The sequence below is a fragment of the Tamandua tetradactyla genome, chromosome 1 (genome assembly GCF_023851605.1).
Source record: "Tamandua tetradactyla isolate mTamTet1 chromosome 1, mTamTet1.pri, whole genome shotgun sequence".
Classification (NCBI taxonomy): domain Eukaryota; kingdom Metazoa; phylum Chordata; class Mammalia; order Pilosa; family Myrmecophagidae; genus Tamandua; species Tamandua tetradactyla.
The window spans coordinates 37993412-38013206 of record NC_135327.1 but is presented as its reverse complement, the minus strand read 5'-3'; positions in this window follow the sequence as shown (position 1 = coordinate 38013206).

Sequence of the window (19795 nt, the reverse complement as noted above, 5' to 3'; positions counted from 1 at the left end):
ACAACCTGAATAAACTTGAAAAAAAATGAGAGAAAAATGAAAATAGCAGGAAAAAAAGAGAAAAATGAAAATAGCAGAAAAAATGAGAGAAAAGAAAAATAGCAGAATTTCAGGGACCGTGGAGCAGAAATAAAATTCTAACATTTGTCTTATCAGAGTACAGAAAGACAGGAGAAAAAGTATAGCGAAGAAAAAGTATTTGAAGGAATAATAACTGAAATTCCTATATTTGGCAAAAGATAAAACTTACAGATTCAGGAAGTTGAGCAAACACGAAGAAGTCTATGCACAAACACATCATAATTAAACTTCTAAATACTAAAGTCAAAGTAAAATTCTTAAAAATAGCCAGAAAGAAAATGATGCATTAAGTACTGGGTTATAACAATTTGAATGACTGCAAGTTTCTCATTCAGAAGCCTTGAATGCCAGAATTAAGTGACGCAACATTTTTCAAATGCTGAAGGAAAAGTACTAGCAAACCAGTATTTTATAACTAGCAATTGTATCCTTCAAGAATGAAGGTAAAGATGTACCAAGATGAAGGAAAATCAAGAAACTCATTATCATCAAATCTGCGCTAAAAGAATTGCTGAAAAGCTCTCCAGATAGAAGGGAAATGATTAAAGATAGAAACTCAGAAAATAAGAGATGAAAGAAGGACAAGAGAAATGGTAAATAGCCCGGTAAATATAATAGATCATTCTTCTCCTCTTGAGTTCTTTAAAATGTTTGATGGTTGAAAATGAAAATGTAAGCATTTTCTGATTGCATTTTCAATGTTTGTACATGTAATATGCAAGACAACTACAATGTGAAGGTGGAAAGATAAAAGAACCTATGTGTGGTGGTAATATTTCTGCATTTCACATGAAGTGGGAAAATATTGATTCTACGCTGGCTATAAAACGTTACGTACATATATTATAATCCCTAGATCAACCAGCAAAATTTGTATGAAGATACAATACAGAAATAGAAAAATTAAAATGAAATACTTTTAAAATCATCAAATAACCCAAATGAAGCAGACGAGAGGGAACTTGAGGAATGAAAAACCTTGTTTAAACAGAAAACCCTGAATAAACAGAAAACAAATAATAAAACATATTGGTTAATTAAATTAAATCTAAATGGTCTAAACAGGCCAATTAATTGGCTGAGATGACAGACTAGATAAAAAACACGACTCACCTATATGCTGTCTCCTCCTGGAAAACACTTCAAATGCAATGATATATATTAATAGCTGACAAAGTAGACTTAAGAGCAAACAAACCTACTAAGGATAAAGAGAGACATTCACAAAATCTTAAAAAGCATCAGTTCACAAGAAGACATGAAAATCTTAAATGTGTTTGTACCAGAAAACAAAGTTGAAAAATAGGTGAAATAGAAACTGGTAGATTTGAAAGAATAAATAGACAAATCTACAATTATAGTCAGAGATTTCAATAGCCCCTTCTCAAGGATTGGTAGAACACACAGGTAAAAGTCAGCAAGTTACAAGAGTCTTGAACAGCACTACTAACCAAGTTCATCTGGTATTCATAGAACGCTCTACCCCAAAACAGCAGAATATACATTCTTCTCATATGCACATGGTTCATTTACCAAGATGGATCATAGTCTAGTCCAGAAAACAAGTGTCCATAAATCCAAAATGATTCAATGTATACAAAGTATGTTCCATGATCACAAAGGAATTAAATTAGAAATCTGTAACAGATAGGAAAATACCCAAATATATAGAAATTAAGCAGCATACTTTTAAATAACCCATGGGTCAAAGGGGGAAGTTTCAGAGGAAAGTAGAACATATTTTGAATGGAATAAAAATGAAAATACAATGTATCAAACTTAGAATGCAGTTAAAACTGTGCTTAGACTGAAATTTACCATTTATTAAATGTTTAAGTTAGAAAAGCGAAAAGCCTCAAATCAATAAGAAGAAGGAAAGAAATGATATATGTAAAACTAAAACTCAATGCAATTGAAAAGAGAAAACAATACTGAAAGTTGATGAAAACAACAGCTCTTTCTTTAAAAATTTCAATAGAATTGATAAACATCCAACAAGAATGCAAAGAAAAAAAGAGAAAAAACACAAATTAGAAATATCAGGAATAAAAGAAGGGATGTCCATACAGACCACACAAATGATAAAAGCAAAATAAAAGAATTAAGTAGGCACATACATTAAGCAGCATAGATAAAATGGGGTGGTGTTTGGTGTTGGATGTGAAGATTCCAACGCTCCTTTTTGCCCATCACAGATTCCCTTGGGGCAACCAGTATTCTCCACTGTCTGGCCAAATGCTTTGGGTGGATTCCATCCCCAGATCCAGAATGTGGGCTGTGGCTCAGGTTGGGTCAATTTGAACAAAGCTTTCTCCTGGCTGTAGTGATTGCTTTGAGTGGAGAGAGGAAGGTGAATCAGAATCAATGAGACCCAAAAGAAGTTTGCTGGGACACTTGGCATAATATGAAGCCTGCACTGCCAGACAGCAGTACAGATCCTGAGAATGGATCAACCGCAGTGCAAAGCAAAGATGAAATATTTGAATATCTGGATCAAGCTGTACCTGAAGCCATCCCTATAATTCTCAGTAATATGAGTCAACTCAGTGCTTCCTTTTTAAATTTTCCTTTCCTTTTCAAAATGTTTTTGGTTAAGCCAATTTGAATTGGATTTCCAGTCATTAACAACCACCAAAGACAAGAAATGTGATGGCTGATTCTTCATTAGGTTTTGCTGAATGCATGAGTCTCTCAGAGTGGGTGTTGGAATCCTTTACTTCCCGCATTTAGTGGTTAGATTATACTAATGTCTACCCCAGCGAATTACTTCTACTATTTTTTTGGGAGGGGGAGGATGCATGGGCAGGAATCGAACCCAGGTCTCCCACTTGTCAGTGGGCATTCTACCATTGAACCACCAGTACACCCCTATTATTTCTTATAGATAGAAAGTTTTCTGCCTTTTTAAAAAGGAACTGTATCCATTATTTTATTTTATTTTGTTTGAAAACAGAACAAAGATACAGAGAGCAGAAGGCAGCATCCTGCAGTTGAAGTACAGTTAGGTGTTCTTGGGCCTCCTTGCTCTTAATACTCCTTCTCAGCTCCCCTTCCATATTCCTTGAAGGCACCCCAGGAAATCTGGGAGAGGAAAAATGAGAGGAGAGAATAGTGAAGTTGGAAGACCCGGTGCTACCACCCTTCAGCAGTGGGATTCTCAGCAAGGTACTTAACCTTTCTAACCACTGGGTTTCTTCACTGGAGAGAAGCAATTGCTACTTCCCTGTGGGTTGTTGTAGGATCTTATTACAAAGGACAGTTCAACTGGTGGCTTTTATTATATGAATTAACTGAAATAATTTTGTTGACTCTAACAATATGGTAGCCTTAATTTAACACAATAAAAGAGTTATCAAAAAAAGTTTGTTATGAATAGGAGTCTAGTAAATCACCTCTTAGCAAGTTCACTGCTCAATAAAGTTCTCTGAGAATGTCTTCTTTGGAGAAGGAACTCTCACCCATGCTTACTTGAAATCTGAAGTGTCAGGATTTGTTTTTAAGCAAATTACATCCCTAATGTCCTCAAAGATCTGTCTATCCAGCTAGATGCAGGAGGGTGTGAAGCATTTCCGAAATGTCAGGTTACCTGGCCTGGCTGCAAACTTGGGGCTGGGGTAAAACTCCAATGCAACCTTTTTGGGGGCTCCATATGGCCAGGAAGAAAAGAAAACAACATAAATTCTTGGAAAGCAGGGCCCTGGCTGTTTAATTTACTTCACATTGCTCCCTCCCAGCACCAGGCTCCAGTGGGCTAATGAATACGAGATGTGGCTGCAGACATGACTGGTGCCCACGTACCCTGGCTCAGTTGCTGTACTGCCAGCTTTCTGGAAACTTCTTCTATATCTGCAGCCCCCGTCAAGCTGATCCTGGTCCCCTGGATGGACATCCGAAAAATGTATCCCACTCACTTTAGCACCATCACTAGCTGACAGTCCCTTCCCCCTTGTGTGTACCGCCATCTGGGACAACTTAGCCATTGTCTGTTAGGTCTTTGAAGCTTGATTATAGTAGAGGGGAAAACAACAGCTATGAAAGAGTGTCTGTCTGCTCTAGGACACCAAGGCAATCATTTTTCTCTCTTTCTTTTTTTGATTCACATATTTTTAATCATCTTCATACAGAATCAAATATTGGTAATGGAATGTATTCTAGAATCCTCTTTCTTGAATGAAATGAGCCCCACATACAGCTATTTGCTAGGTCCCCTAAAACAAGTGAAAACATGATCATGTTTACAAAAGATTTATTCCAGACCTCTTGTCTTATTTTTTTCTTGAATGCCAAAATAATCTAATTTCAAGGCCTAAATACTGATAAGATAATTCTTCCATTGCTTTCGCTCCATGTCTTCCCCCACTCCCTATTCCAACACTTTATCCTGAAGAAATAGTTGTGACTGTAAATAAAGTTTATTGTTTTCAATAAACCTTCATGGTCAACAATAGGAGAGTAAATTTTAAAAGAACCCTTACAATGATATATTATGTTAGCAACATTCCTGCAGAAATGTGACCATATTCAAGGATAACCATATCTATGATATCCTGTGAAGGGCATGCATTTAAACTACAAAGTCATGTGTATTTTGTGACTTTATTTTGATAAAAATTAATAAATGTGTGCATGAAAGAAAAGACACTCTTCAAATAATTGTCATCATTTCTGTGGAATAGAATCACAGAATATTTTTCTTTCTTTCCCTTCTCCCTCTCCTTCTCCTTGCTTACTTGGGTATTTGAATTATTTTACAATGAATTCGTGTCACATCTGTAATAAAATATGCCTTAAAAAGTAAATTTAAAAACATAATGGACAGTCTAATGCTACACAAACCTAATTTATACCTAGAATTGAGTGCCAGGCACAGTACAATCAAGACAGCCAAGATTCTGAAGGTGAGAGTGACAGGGACACAAAATGGCAAGTAGCCAATACATACCTGGTGTCTCTTTTTGAAAAAAAATAGGTAAATTCAAATATCTTTGATAGTTCAGGAATTCTCAAGTCATTAAATCAGGGTAGCCACTGTAGCAGAGATACTGGTTATCCAATATCCATCTGCTCCTTTTGCTGCTAGTAATAGTTTCCCTAAGTTTCAGCTAAAATTGGCCCCTCATCTACAGGACTAGCCTTCCAGCTACCCTTCGGTGAGGCATGGCTGTGTGAGTAATTTTTGGTCCAGGGCACATGAATGAGGTATGAGTCCCATCTCTGAGCCAGGCCCTTCTCTTCCTGTCTCCTGAGCATTGGGTTCTATGCATGGTACTGTGAGCTAAAGCCACCATCTTAGAACATGAAAAGCAACTCATTGTTGAGGATGGCAGAGCAACAAGAAATGAGCTGGGGTTCTTCATGCTGCTGAGCTGCCATATCAACCCTGGATTACCTATTCTTGGACATTCATCGTGGTCAGTTTTCTCTGTCTCTCTCTTTCTCTCTCTCTCAACACACACACAAACGCACACACACACACACATGAGTAATTTAGGGTCCCATTCTGCAACCCTTGCTTTCTTTCTTTGTGTTTTTTCTGCTCCCCTACAGGAAGTAGTTCACCCCACTTCTTATGCTAAGCAAGCACAGAACACTGTTGGGTTCTTAGCATATTAGGATGCCTGTAGTTTCTCATTTTTTCTGAAACATAGATATCAATTCCTAACCTAGCAGATTCTTGAAGAAAAAGTTGTTCACAATCACTGGAAAGAGATATTTTCAATATGCTGATATAATTTGGGAATTGAAATATAGATAACTGGTTATATAAAAATTGACAGCTTTTGTGGTCAAACCTGAACACCTAGTGGTCTGCACTGACCCCATAAGACTTACTCTGTGCAAATTCAAATGAACTGCACTATGAACACTGCACAAAAATAAGCAAAATGTGAGAAACAAGAAGCCTGGACAGTGAAGATATAAGAAAGTAAGATAGTCCTGGGGAGCAAGCAACCAAAGGGGAGGTCAAGGAAAGGCATCCAGCCAGGAGGCATATTTTAAAAATCACAAGGATAGGAAGATGCTGGATGTAGGGTTCGTGACAGTGGGCACTGGTCTGGCTGAACGGAGAGCTCAAGTAGGGAGTGGATGGCAAAGGCCCTAGAAAGGTAAGAATCATTGTTGGGCCCTTAGATACAGAGGGCACAACCCTGGACCTTATTTCTTCTTTGCATCATGACTCTAGATCCATTCAATAGATTCCAAACCAGCTCTTGTTATCATGCATGACCCTTTAATTCTCATTATGTCTACCATCTCCAAAACCATATGATAGCTAAGGTTTGTATACATGTTTCAAAACAGGCAGTTCAAGCACCCTTATTGTTTGTGCAACAGATACAAGGAGCTGGTTTTCAAAGACTTCTGCTGCATAAGATGGTGGCTGGAATTCTAACTTTTAGCTAAGTCTCTCCAACTGAAGTGATGGAATCTAAATAATTGACCCAGTATCATCTATCACATCTTCCATGACGATGTGGTCTGTCAGGTGACTAAGGGAGTGCCTTATGATTCAAAGCACATCCCCAACCTGCTGTCCCCAGCTCTACAACCATGTCTTACACAAATCCAACTTACTTGTATTCTCTCTTTGACAACAGAAGTGTGCCCTTTTCTCCTTCCTTTCTTCTGACCCCAAAAGGGAAGCCACTTTCTGAGCAGTAAATTGTTCTGCTTAAATCCTAGGTTAGATCATATCTTTTGTACCATTTTGGTTTTGCCAGATAAGGGAGTAGAATCATCCTCTTCTTTCTCTCTCTCCAGGTAATGGGGGTTCCTCCAAGTCCTGCCATGAAATTTCTCTTCTCTGGTTCTCTTTTCCCAAAGTTTAGTGATATATATATATATATATATAACTTGTGTTTTGTAGCGTTCCATAGCATAGATCATTTTCTATCCTTATTTCATCAAAATCACATTTTGATCTGTGTAATTTTCATTTAATTGTGTTTTGAATTGATTTATTCTAGAACAGCAGACTCTCAACCTTGAATCCTCTTTAGAATCACCAGTGGGGAGGCTTGTTGAATTTACCTGTTCCACCCAACTGTTGCCCTAATCATATCTTCATACTTTTGGGTGCTGCAGAGACTTCTCTGGTGTGTTAGAGTATCTGGTGGCTCCTCTTTTGCTCTGTCAACCTTTGAGTGGCCATGTGGAGGGATGAGGCTACTGCCCTCGTATGGAGAGGGACGAGGAATCTGTGTGCATACTTGTGCAGCATAGAAGCCTGGATGGCTCAGAGAGTCCTGGCAAGATGCCTCTGACCCTCTCAGGCCATCACAGCAAACCTGCACAGCAAAGCCCTTCAACAGAAATCCTTAGGAAAGACTGACATTGGATCCTACTGAATATTTGTTCTACAAACTCGGAATGTCAGTGCCATCCAGAAACCTCAAAATTACATTCCCATTAATACCTGTGGCAGGTGGCAGGGCCACACCATTCAGATTACCAGAGGGAAGTATCTGTTCATCTTGTACTGAGGACGTAATAAAAATTCATAAGGAGCCAGTACTCACAGCTTGATAAATTGACAATGCCTCTCACTTCCTTCCTCTGATGCCTTCATGTAAGACCTTTTAGAGGACCAAATATGAACTGGAAGGCTATGGAAGCCATTAGGAAAGATGGGAAAGGAAAGTTTTCCCATGTTTGAAGAGGCACATGAAAGCACTTGGACACATTTTCTGTTTTTTTGCTCGAGGGGTCACATGGCTGAGACCACACTCTGGTTTTTGTGCTTGCTGTTTATGCCAAGTGAGTCAGATCCAATGGCAAAGGTAATTTGTCAGAATGGATGTGTGTCAGTGGTACTATGACAAAAACTACTGGTGACTCTTAACAGTGAGGATTGCAGGAGGACTGGAACTGAACTCAACTGTCAACTCTTCCTAGATCTGGAACTCCATTCAGTGAACTACCTTTGGCATGATATCAAAGGTGTATCTCTAGAACGGGTGTCAGATGCCATCAAGAAGCTTTGCAGTTTTGAAAATATTCAGAATACACGTAGATTCACTATTAATAGTCTAAAGAGCCTGGGTCTCATAATAGGGGCACGTGTAGACTAATCTTTAATTCCCAAAGGATTGTACATGAAAAGCCTTCTCTGCCTTTGTTCTGCTCTGTTGTCAAGGTTGGACAATTTTGATGCCATGGTCAAGTTTCTTTTGCTTTAGGATCAAGTACCCACCCTTTAACACAAGCTTCTAGGACTTTTATCAAAATTTCTTAATTACCTCCTAACCCTTCCTTCCTGGCTACAGGACTCCTCCAAATATGCCAGGTACATTCATACTCTTCCCTCTTTGCTCCCAATGCCTTTTTATCCTAGAATGTCCTTTATTCCCACTCTTCACCTGCACACCTCTAAGTCAGGTGTGGTTATGGATATGCTGAGGTAAGAACCCGTAATCTGTCAGGGCAACCGGGCAGGCTTGGGGTTATGGGACCTCTTCTTCTGGTCATTTCTAGCCATGGCAGCTCTGCCTGTTTCCCCCAATGAACCATGAAACTATTCATCTTTCTGTGCCGTTCTTTGAGCTACTCTGGAGCTAAGACTACATTACTCAAGCTCCCTTGCCAGCTGAGGTTGGTAAGCAGAGGAACTGGCAGAAGATCAGAGAGCAGACAAGTGAGGTAAAGGGGTTTCTTTTCCCTGACTCGATGCCACAGTCCTGGCAGTGGTTGCACCCCTCCTTCCCAAGTAGGGGCTCCATCTGGCAGCTGCTTTTCTTGGCCCTAGATATGCTGGTGATGGTTAAAGCTTCCCACTATTGGGGAATCTCCAGCTCTTGTTGGTTCACTCTGTCCACAGAGCTGTCCTGATTCCTCTGTCAGTTTCCAGAGTTGACCTTATATGGTTGAATTTTGATTCACATTGGGATCTTGGTCAGTACAACTCCTTTCTCCCATTAGCACATTTCCTCCCCATTAGCCCAGGCCCCACTTAAGGAACACCAAGCACCTCTCAAAGCATTAGAGTGACAATGTAGCCTTACTGGTTCATCAAGTTCTTGGGAAGGCACAATGTTGAAATCCCTCTACTCCCTTTCCCCAGCACACTTTTAATGATCACTCACAGTGCATGGTACAGGACAAAGTGGGTTCTCTCCTGATCCATGAGGTTATTTTTCTTCCCTTACGTCTATGTGATACATGGTTGATGTGCTTGTCTTCCCTGGAATTCCATTAGCTCTATTAGGAGAAAATGGATATATCTAGGACTAGTTCAAAATAAATGCTTCTTGGCTGAATGAATGAGTGAATGAAAGTCAGTTGGGAAGAGTTGGGTTCCATCATGTAGCCATGGAACAAACAAAAACTGGCCTCCACTCTGGGTCTTAAAACTTTTAAAGGGAGCTGTCCTCCTTCCCAGGGTCCCAGCAGAGTGTTGCAACAGAGACTCGCCTGGCTTTCTTGGGTGTGCTTCCCTCTGAGCCATGTTGTAGCTGAGCGGACAATGGGGCATTGAGTCACTCGCCCAGCTGGGCAAGCTGCTGGGCAGAGAAGTCAGGGTTCCCGCCATCCAGCCCAGTGTGCTCTGGCCCAAACCACATGGGTTGTTTTCCTCTGGCCCATCTGCCCCCTCAGTTCTTCTGATTCACTGATCCTTTTCCCGGGGTGTACACCCATCTGTTCTCTGGAGCCAAGTTATGGGAGGAGTGTGGCTTTTTTTTTGGAATCAGTCACCTTGGATCGTTGGCCCTGCATCCCAGGGCTGGAGGGTTGCATATGTAAATTCCCACCACAGTGAGCCTGAAACTCTGTCCAGACCATGGGTTTTCTTCAACTTGGTTTATGCTGGGCACAATCAATATGAAGTAGAAATACAAGTTTTTAGAATATAACTCTTATTCACGGTAAACTTATTTTAGTGCTAACACAACTTATAGACCTTTGATTTAACAGGACCAGCAAACATGTAAATCTTCAAGGAGAGGTAAATGCCCTCCAATTTAATTTTGTTCACCAGGTTCTTCTTCTTCTTCTTCTTTTGCAGAAAGCCAGTTATTAGCTGGTGCATAAAAAAGTAAACAGAAAATGAATCAGCTGTGGAATTTGAAGGAGAGTTTTTAAGCTAGAAATCTGAAGGCAGAAAAAAGCCACAAAACAGAGTAAACAATTCAGGCAAATATTTCAGACCCAAATAACTAGTCTACTGCATCTGGGATATAGACAACACTGCTGGTAAGGAGGCTAAAGTGGATTAAATTGACCAAAAATAGGGTTTGGAGGTAGCAAGGAATTTTTAATTTTCTTATTTCTTTCCAAAAAACTGTTGAAACTTTTCTGAGCAAACATTTGAAGCTTTTTATCTGCTGCTACTGTTTCTAGGCTTTGCATTAGATGGTTATGAAATGTACTTTCCCTGTATACACACACACACACACACATACACAAACATATATATTTTTTCTTTTTTTTGTATAATCATGATAGTAAAAATGATTAGTGGAGTTGAAATCTGCAGCAATGCACAGAACGTTTGCTACAGTGTTTAGGATAGCTGAAATATGCAATAATTGATTTTAACATGTGCTGTAAATGGTTCCATATGCATTGCTGTCAACTGTGATGCATCATAATTAAAATGACATGTTCAAAAACTGGCCACTGAAATGAGCAATCACTGAATTTTCCACTGTGCACAGCTTGCTGCTGCTCTGCTCCCTCATTTCCCAGCCAGGACCCACATTGCCATGTTTTATTTTGTTCCTGATCTCCATGCTTTATCTATTTTACCCCTTCAAATTTTAAATGGCCTTCTTGAGTGGATTCAGGCTCTTTCTCCACCTATGAGTTCTGATGGTCGCATATTTTAGCAGTGATAGATCTATATGCAGTCTCCTGAGTCATCATAAATCAGATCTAAAATTCTGAGAATGATCAAGAGTTTGGGATAAAAGAAGATGCAGCAGTAGATTCGTGAAAGTTCCATAGTTTAGCCTCTCCACCCCCAAGTGAACCATGGTTCAACTCACTCGAAAGAAGAAGGTATTGTGTGTTATCCCTGTTCACCTCTGGCTCCCCATAATGTGAATGAGGACATTCCAATATTTGACCACCTTCCTTTCTGCATATTCCTATGGCCATGCAGACACTTGGACACAACCAAGGATGGCCTTACCTTGATCAGTCCAATTATATTTCTTCAATCTTTTGCAAAGGCAACATGATATAGTTGAAAGAGCATTGAACTAGGGTATAGTCCCAGCTCTGCTACCATTAGTAACAGAAATAGCTCTCTGAATTTTAGCTTTCTCCTATGTAAATGAAAATGGTGGTACTCTACCTTCTTCTCAAGGTGGATGATAAAGTGAGATTCCATCATGGTTGTATGCAATTGTCCTCCAGTTCCTGAAATCCTTGAATCAGCATGAACCATGTCTGTCTTTGGATCTTGTATCACTGTAATTTGCTGTTTTAATTTTAATGAAGAATTAAATGCTTAGGAAATTAGGCATAATGATAAAAGCCTGTAGACCCTCTACCATAAGAAGGAAGCCATTATCTCCACTTCATGAAGGAAGGAGAGAATAAGCCCCACCCATGAGAGGAGCAGAGCTAACTACTGACTTTCGAAGCTGTGAGTTAGGCTCCAGTTGAACAGGACTTACTCCAGTTCTCATTGGTTTAATTATTGGTTAAATCCCATAAGAGCTAAAGTATCTGGAGTTAAGGAAGTAAGTAGGTTGGGAAGTGACCATGGTTCTTTATTTGTCTTTTCAAATTATGCTTTCTAAAAAGGGAAGAGTCTGCTTTAAGTTGAAGACCTAAGTGAGACACTGATTGGTATCTAGATAGGGGTCCAGAATCTGTACTTTATTTTTCTCTTAGTTTGTATCATTAGTCTTATTGGATCAACCCTCCCTTGACTATCAGGATGTTCCTCTCCACCTCACTCTCTTGCCGACACAATCGTGGGGTCAGAGGATTTGCCCTTTAGTTGTTTTTTTTTTTCATGGGCAGGCACTGGGAATTGAACCCGGGTCTCCAGCATGGCAGGCGAGAACTCTGCCTGCTGAGCCACCATGGCCCACCCACCCTTTAGTTTTAAGCAATCTTTGAATGGTATATAGAGTATCTGCATCATACTTAAGGTGCTTTGATATGTCCTGGAGAATTTGCAAACAGACAGATTGCTAGGTCCTGTCCTTAGAGATTCTGATCTAATTAGTCTGGGTGAGAATCTAAAGTCTGCATTTCTAAAACATCCCCAAATTATAGGAATTTATTAACTGGTCTGGAGACCATACTCTGAGAACCACTGCTGTAATGAAAGATATGCTAGACTGACTTGCAAGACTTGAGACTTAGCACAGACTCTGTGTGGCCCTTAGGTAATTCACCAAACCTATGTGAGCTTCAGTTTACCCACTTACAAAATGGGAGATTTGGTCTAGGTGATCCTTAAATTTCCTCTAAGATACTCCAAGTCTACCAATAGATTTGGAGGTTGTATGTCCTGTCATTACAGGGTTTTTCCCCTCCTTTAAGACAGCTATTACTTAGAATGACAATGTCTGATTTCTGCCGATGGTGGAGATGGTCTGAGAGCAGAAATAATATGGGGCAAATATAAGATGTTATTTTAAAATATTCTTCATTACCCCCAACCCAATTCATTCTTTTCCCAGTTTTACTTTGAAGCTAGCACCATGTATTCTTCTTGCCTTAGGTGTCCAAGTCATAAGTGGACAAAGTAAGCATGACAAATGTCTACAGGGATAACATGATACTTAAAGGAGAAGAAGGGGAAATTCAGGAGTTTGCAACATGCTGAAGAACTGTTTTTTCTATTTTTTAAGTACCTAGATCCTCTTCTCAAATGGTGATTGATGAAGTTAAAATAGGACAAAAAATTTTAGGTTCTTGGGTTCTCTGTTTCTAAGTGGAGAGAAGAACCACTTTGCAGTAGAAGAGTCATTCCTGAAGGACGTAGGAGCCTTTTTGGTAGACTCTCTATCCTCACAGTTGTTTCTAAAACTGAATTATTTCTGGAAAACAAAATAGATACTGAATGCTTTACACCCTCGGAGAGTTCAAATGGTCTTGGAAATGACACCGTTATTCCCAACATGAACCTCATTCTGCTAGATACTGGGCCCTACTGGGCAGTGGGATGGCAACTACATGAAATCATGATTCCTGACCTCGAGAGACAAGTGATGTGGTTAGAAGGCTGACAGTTACAAAGATTCACAGTGCTGAAAGGTAACTCTTAGTAAGTCATCATGGCCATCTTAATTGTGTCCAAGGCTCGAGACCTCCATGCTGCACTTCCTCAGGTTTCAGAGTTCTGTGAATCTGCGTCTGCCTGAGTATTATTAACCAGAGAAGTGAGATTTCCATTTTAGCCCTCCTTAGCATTTTGCTTTTGGCCTCATAACTTTTGAATGAACAACCTGATTTGGACCAAATTGTGCACATTACTAGAGATTACCAAGTTACATATAAGGTTCAGTATGCCATTCGGGTCAATGTTCCATAAAATTTGTTCTGGGGTTAAGTTGAGTACAGTTCGAAGAATTATGTACTTAGTCTGTAGCTCTGCAATTAAAGAGGCCAAAACATAGAAGCACCTCCTAATAATTTCATGATCTGTTGAGCTCTCCTGCTCTGCAGTGTCAGGGCATGGTTAAATTAGATGCTGGTAAGATGCTCTGCCACCCTTATCCAGTCCAGTGACCTACTGTCATTCCAGAGGCCTTTGCTACATGAAGATACGGGTAGAAAGCCCACCTCTTTCAGACATCCTTGTCTGTACATCCCCCAAATGTACGTTTGCTTATGTATGACTGAGAAATGAATCAACAGATGGCTATCTCAAATTGACTTGCCTACATGGGGAAGACTCCAATAAACTTCCATTTTTCATCTTGCAGGCAATTTCTCATAATATTTAGGGCCCTTCTCCCTTCCAGAAAGCTGGAGGTCTTGATTAGCTGAAGTTGGCATATGATTTCGTCTCCTGAAAAGGAGAATATAGGGAAGCTTTAGGCCAGTGCTTTCCAAAATTTAAAATGCATATGAGTCACTCGGGGAGCATGTTCATAAGCAGGTTCTGATTCAGTGGGTTTGAATTGAGCCAAGATTTCTGCATCTCTAACAAATTCTCAGGAAATGCTGCTGGTCCCCAGGCCCCACTTTGGGTAACAAGCAGTAGGGAAGCTAAGTGACTGTCCTCAATCATCTGCTGAGTTAAGGATTAGGTATCTCTCAGGCCCAGATCTGCCTCCCAGAGCTGTGGACACCAGTTTGCTGAACAGCTGGGTGGGATTAGAAATCTCACAGCCAAGCAGGACAGGCAGGGACCCAGCTAATGGCATCATTTCATTATGGTAACTGCAGTAGACCAGTTCCAAATAGGCACTAAATACTTGATAGATCTTTCAGGGTTTGCTGATTTTGGTATTAAAGAAAGAGGAGCTGCGTTGGATACTAGAAAAACATTAGAGAGAAGAGAATAAAGTAAATCCAATCCCCCTCTCCCCCCACACTCCTCAGGCCACGGCTCCCCACAACTCCTGTTGACACATTCCATCATGAGCTCTTGGGCCAGTTGTCAAGTTCCTAAGGTTCAAGTGTGGAAAAAGCCAACTAATCTCCTGGAAAATCTCCTGATGTGTATTTTTCTTTAAAAACCCAGGCCCATGTTAAAGTAAGTACCCTCAAAACTGTGCTCAATGGTATCATCATCATGTTTACACATTACTCTACTTTCTGGGGGATCTCCCCTCCCCCTGCACTTGTATTTCTACCAGATACAGAATGGAATTTATCAGGGTAAGGCATGTATTACCACTAAACCATTAATTCACTTAGTGCACAAAGAGAAGGAAGACTGATTCCTCACATTCTATTTTGGTTGTCAGGCCTGATTTGAGCTTATTTCTTATTGAGTATTCCATATCAAAGACTGGGATAATAGAATTACAGAACATTAGGATTTTAAATCTGGAAGGGACCCTGGAGATCATTTAGTGCTGCCTGCTCATTTTACAGATGAGGAAAATATATTTTTCACTCTTAGGAACTTGAGCAAATACTTGGCTTTTGATACGCATGTGTCATTATTGTTCCTATTGGTGGGTGTTCTGTATGTGTGTGTGTGTGTGTGTGTGTGAGAGAGAGAGAGAGAGAGAGAGAGAGAGAGAGAGAGAGAGAGAGAGAGAGAGAGAGAGAGAGAGAGAGAGAGAGAGAAGCCAAGAATAGATCTTTCCTATTTAGTTATCCTTGATCTTGGCTTTAACTTCATTAAAGTTTATGAAACACACACTCTGGATTTTGCAACAATATGCAAATGTCCTGGCTTCTGACAATACATGGAAAAAAGAAGTGTGATTTTTTTTTTTTTACTCAAAGGACATTTTGTACAGTCTAATAGCGACAATATCTCTGGCATTTATAACAGATGTTACCCAATGCCAGCAACTTTTTCTAAATGATCTAGCTGAATTTTAGCTGCTGAAATTTTCTGTATCATTTGGTGATCATATTTCATTTCAGACTTTTGAACATGGCAGATTGTCCACCTGGATCTCATTTACCACATTTAATTGATGGGTTGTCTCAGATCTGTCAAGTTTGTGCTAACTGACCTTGAAGGAGTAGCATGTTGTTTAAATGTTATGACACAGAGAAGTAAACTGCTTGCAAACTATGCAATAGTGATGAACCATGAGTTAGAACTTCTAATTAACATTTATTGCCAATAGTTACGGGATTAGTAAAAGCTGTTTATATTGTACCCATCCCTGGGACAAAACTGCAAATGAACTTTACTTCAAGCGCATGTAACAATTGAGAGCCACATTCTGATTTGCAAATCCAAGCTGTGCATAGTGGTACTATACTTCTCTTCTTATATCTGCTTGGTGCTGTTGCTCCAGTTCTCTCAATAATGGCACAGTTTCCCCTCCTCACTCCATTATTCTGAGTAATTTAAGGCAGTCACACAGATCACCATAGGTCCATCATCTGAGAATCTGAATGACATTGGATGACAATGAAGAGAAAGAAGAAAAATCGAAAGCATTAAGAATAATAAAAATAGTACACAAGAACCCCAGTCTAACCCTGAGATAGATACTGACAGGAAAAAATTGAAGGACAGTCTACAGTATAGCCAAGCAGTTCTCCTCAAGACTGCCCAGCCTTGGAAATCAGGGAAGTCTAAGCAACTGTCACTGCCCAGAAGATTCTAAGGAGACGTGATGAACAAATTGAATATATCCTGGATGGGATCCTAGAAAAATAACATTAGGGGAAAATTAAGGAAATCTGTGTAAATATGGTCTTCAGTCAATAATAATGTATCAGTATATTCATTAGCTGTGACAAACGCACCACAGTAAAATAAGATGTTGACAATAGGGGTAACTTGGCTTGGTTATATGTGAATTTTCTACACTATCTTCACAGCTTTTCCATAACTCTAAAGCTATTTGAAAACTAAAGAACGCAGTACTCAGTGTTTAGCCATTAAAAGGAATGAAGGTCTGATATATGATACAATATGAATGCATTTTGACAGCATCATATTGAGTGAAATAAGCCAGACACAAAAAGAAAAATATCGTATGATCCTGCTTATATGATTCACTGAGAAGAAGCAAATATCACAAAGACAGATTACAGGGTACCAAGGGACAGGGCATGAGGGAAAGGGAAGTTACTGATGAAGAGGTGAAGAGTTTCTGTTTCAGGTTATGAAAAAGTTGGGGTAATGGATGTTGGAGATGGAAGCACAATTCTGGGAGTGTAATTAACACCACTGAATTGAACATTTGAAAGTGGTTAAAAAGGGGAATTGTGAGTTGCATATATTTTACTGCAACAAATAATAAAATAATAATATTAGACATCCTATCCACTCAGTCTCTGATGGTCACTATTATTGAAATGTAACTATAAAAGCTGACTTCAAGAGAGCATGGTGTTTCAAGGCTTTGAAACATATACTTTCACTTCTGTAATTTTGTTAAATCTCCAGGACAGCATTATATTTATTATCCCCCCTCCACCACTTTGAGAACAGAAAAGTACAGTTCAGAAAAAACAATCTCTTGCAGGTAGTCTGAGATGGCCTGTCTTAGAAGTAGCAGAACTGTGATTTGCCTTGATTGGCTGAGGTCCAGGCCCATATTTGTCTCAGTACCCCACTTGCCAATCACCAGAAGCATGTCCTCAAGAGGCAGGGCAGAGGTTGGGGAAATGGGCTGCGGATGGTGGGAACAGGTTAAGCAGAACTCAGTGCTGGCTCCCAGGGCCATTCAAGATTCTAAATGAGGGTCCTTCAGCTTTCATTTCCCTCAAGGGCTTGGGCCCAGATTGGCTCTAAGTGAGTTTTCCTATTCTCTTGGACTTCATTCAACAAGTAATAAGATCAGAAATTTCCCCTGGAAGGTTGTGGGTACAGCCCCAACTATGCAGGGAAGCAGGTGCTGGCTCTGGCAGTCAAGCTCCAATTTACCTGGGAAAAAATGTGGATGACTTCAGGGGACCCAAGCATAACTGAGCCTCATTCTGCTGCCACATGTCCATTCCTGACTGTGCATCTGGGTCAGCTGTAGGCCTGAGAGTGTCAGAGGACAGCCTAGCAATTCACATTGAAAAGCACTATACTGTGGCTTAGGCAGGTACCGCTGCTCCACATTCAAGCCTCAGGGGGACTACTTCTAGTTCTCAACTGGTAGGGTATACAAAATCCCATAAGATATTGTTGGCTGTTGAATAGGTGGTGTTAGTTTACTATCTAGAGCAGGATTCTGCAAATACATCCCTGGCCAAATTGCCTGTCCCATCACCTGCTTTGCAAATAAAATTGTATTGGAACACAACCATGCTCATTTGTTTAGGTGTTGTCTAGAATTGCTTTCTTGCTATTATGGCACAGTTGAGTAGCTGCCACCAAGAACACATGGGTCACAAAACCTAAAATAGTCTTCCGCCTCCTTAGAAAAAAGGTTGCTAATCCATAATACAAAGGACAGAAACATATCCAGGTTAATAATCAGAGTAAAAGGCAAAGGGAGTCCAGCTGTTTTCAAGCTTCGCTTTACCTAACAATCTCCTGTGATGCTTATTTTAAAATGCTCACCCAGGGACCCACTCCCGGAGATTTTGATTCAGTAGGTTGTATTTAAGGCCCAGAAATGCTCATTTTTAGCTGCAGTGTTTTGAAAAACACAGTCCTCATAATCAAGATCATTGATTATGATCTGGGTTGATCATAACAGCCAGACCTGGGTTGTTGAATGTCTCTAGAAGCTTGGGTAGGTTTGATTATTGTTGCCTGTTACATTTGAACAAATTCATATAATAAAAACAAATATCACTAATTATCAAACTGAGGAATTAAAATTAAAGCAACTAATCTGATTCACTCGAGGTATGAATTAGAAACAAGGAGAAGACTTGGACAAGAAAAGGGTGAAGAGACACATTAATAAAAGTTTCTGCCTAATGAGTACAGGAGCTCTGCTTCCTGCTAAGTTTTCAAAAGCTTTCTGAGGTACAACTGACATATGATATGCCATGCTTCTTTAAAATGTACAGTTTGAAAAGTTTGGAGAGATAAAACTGTCCCCACAATCAAGATAGCGAACACATCTATCATTCCCAAAAGTTTCCTCGTGGGCCTTGGCAATCAGTCCCTGCCCCTTCCAGGAATGACCTTTCCCCAGCAGATGCTCATCTGCTTTCTGGTATTATGAATTAGTTTGCATTTTCTAAAATTTTACATAAGTAGATCCAAACAGGGTGTGGCAGCTTGAAGTTATGTACCCCAGTAAACATGGTTTTCATCTGAATCCATCCCTGTGGGCATGAACCCCTTGTCAGCAGGGCCTTTTGATGAGGTTACTTGTGGTCCAGCTGAATCAGGATGGATCTTAGTCCAATTGCTGGAGACACTAAGGGGAAAGCAACAGAGGAGAGATCCACCAAGAAGCTGAACCTCAACAGAACCCATAAGAGAAGGGAGGAGACCTCACCATGTTCATTGCTGGATGACACAAACACTAGGAGACCCAGATTGCCGGCCAGACAAAAGACACTGACTGGGGAAGGAAGAAAATCTTCTAGCCAGCAAATTCATGTTGCTGAATGAGCTCATGGTGTGGTTTTGACTGTTTGTTTTTAGCCACTAGGAAACTAAAACACAGAATAATGTTTTTGTGTTTGTTTTGTTCACTCACCATAATAATTCTGAGATTCATCCATGTTGCTGTGTATATCATTAGTTCATTCCTTTTTAATACTGAATAATATCCCCTTGGGTGGATAAACCACAATTTGTTTATGCATTCACCTGTTAAAGGGACATATGGTTTGTTTCCTGCTTTAGGTTAATACAAATACAGCAGCTACAGATAATCACATAAAAGTCCTTGAACAGAGAATTCATTGAAGGAGTCTTCAGTGTCAAAGGAGATAAGGCATAGAAGTTGAGGTTTGCTTTTTTTATCTATGACATGGATAAAGACGGCTATATTTCCAATGGGGAACTCTTCCAGGAGCTGAAGATGATGGTGGGGAGCAATCTGAATGATACACAGTTACAGCAAATTATGGATAAAACCATAATAAATGCAGATAAGGATGGAGATGGAAGAATATCTTTTGGAGAATTCTGTGCTGTTGCAGGTGGCCTAGATAGCCACGACAAGATGGTGGTAGGTGTGTGACTCTTTATAAAGAGTACTAT